The sequence below is a fragment of the Lathyrus oleraceus genome, chromosome 3 (assembly GCF_024323335.1).
Source record: "Lathyrus oleraceus cultivar Zhongwan6 chromosome 3, CAAS_Psat_ZW6_1.0, whole genome shotgun sequence".
Taxonomy (NCBI): Eukaryota; Viridiplantae; Streptophyta; class Magnoliopsida; order Fabales; family Fabaceae; genus Lathyrus; species Lathyrus oleraceus.
Window position 1 is genome coordinate 377,995,249 of NC_066581.1, and position 2,092 is coordinate 377,997,340.

Genomic DNA, 2,092 nt, shown 5'->3' on the forward strand with positions numbered 1-2,092 from the left:
AAGAGGTAAATCCAACGAGACATTCGTCATAAACGGGCATCGACTTAAGCATTATCAAAGCGTAGAGAACAAGAAATTCTGCATGAGTTACAAATTAGAAGAGTTTCCCGCTCTTTTGAAAGAATATCCCCATTCTGATTTATGTCGAGCTCCCAACATTAAACAAAGTGATACGTGGGAGGCAACCCACGATCTTAAGTTTTTATTTTCACTACTTATAGTTGTTACTAGTATATTTTATTTTTATTTTTAACTTTAATTTTATTCTTATTTTTTCTTATTATTATTACTATTATTTTCTCTTTTAGCACTACTTGCGGTTCAACTAACTGATAACATAACCTTCGTCAGCTTTCAGGCTAACGTAGCTTAGGATAGCTCGATACTAACTTAGGAGAATGCAGCCTGTTGATGACATGGAGGTTGTCTTTAGGAATAAAGATCAGAGGAGACATTTCGTAGTTTTAGCTCAGAGAGATATGGCATTATCTATTTATCCTTATGGACTCACCATGACCACCTTAGGAATCTGAGACATTGTGATGTACCTTCTTGACCAAATAGGTTGGGACAACTTTACTATGAGAAAGAGGTTTAGCCCGTACCGTAGGCTTACCCTTGAGTTTCTCGGTTCCCTTTACTATGATCCTAACAGAGGACTTGGATTTGGGAGAGGCTTGGCTACCTTTAAACTATTTGGGACCAAATACCGTTTCACCCACCATGAGATGGATGACCTTTTAGGATTTCCTAATAGCCCATATGCTTTTACCATGACTCTATATGATGCCTTTACCAACCTTGACCTTGACTATTTCCGGGGAACCATAACCGAAAATTACCACCCTGAGCCACACACTATGTTTTCCAAAAACATTCACAACCCTGTTATCCGCTACTTCCACAAAATCCTAGCCCACACTCTGTTTGGTAAGGAAGAAAACATTACCTCTATTTCTAGAGATGATTTGTTCATCATGTATTGTGCCTCCCAAGGTAGACCTGTGAATGCTGCTACTTTTATGTTAGAAAACTAGGCAGAATTGCCCGAGAGACCCAAGGTACTATTCTCATTGGAGGGTTAGTCACCATGATTGTTGATGCCATTGACCTAAGATACCCACTTAACCGCATACATGCCTTTGGAGGTATATGTCCCATGCACCTGAACTTTTTCTTTAACCGTGGCATCATTGTTAATTTAGGACCTGTTGAATTTGAGTTATTAATTGACAACCAAGTGGTTCTTAACTTTACACTACCTAACCATGAGAAAACGAATGTTTACAACCGGGATAATTGGTTGTATCATTTGGAGGGTCAAAGTGAGTCCCCCACACCACCTGACAATCCTCAGTCTTATGAAAACCGAAATGCCAATCTCCCAGATGTTGCTTCACACGTCTCTGGTGCTCATCGTATTGATCCTCCCATTGATTTCGACACCGCTATCCATGCTCTATAGTCTGAAGTTGATTTTCTTAGAGGAGGACTTTGTAACAACCCAATTTTAGTAATTATTTCTTATATTATTATTATTATTATTATATTTTATTTAATTATTTGGAGTGTTAATTAATTAATTGGTTGTTAGGTAGTATGATGATTGATTATATTAATTGAATTGGTGTATTAATTAATTATTTAGTTGATATGAGATATAATTAAAATAATTGAATTAATTAACTTGGTGTGCATAGTGAGTGGTTTAATTTATTTGAATTAAAGAGAGATATTTAAATATTAGGTTTTATTGGGCCTAGTAATTAAATTAGAGATATATCATGATTTAAGCCCAAATAGAATACTACTATAAATAGTAAGAGGAGGAGGAGATTAGGATTCATTTGATCACTTGACAAAAATAGAGAAAGGGAAGAGGAAGAGTAAGGAGAAGAGGAAAAGTAAATAGAAGCTAGGGTTTCCATCAAATTGAAGAGGTAAGGGGGAAATCCTTCTTATTATGGGTTAGTATGATCGGGTCAATGGGTAAGAACATGTTTAGGTTGAAATCCTTAAATTGCATGTTTTGGAATTGTTAGGTTTTGATGAGTGTTCTTAATTTATGGTGATTTGATTGGGTTAAAACTGT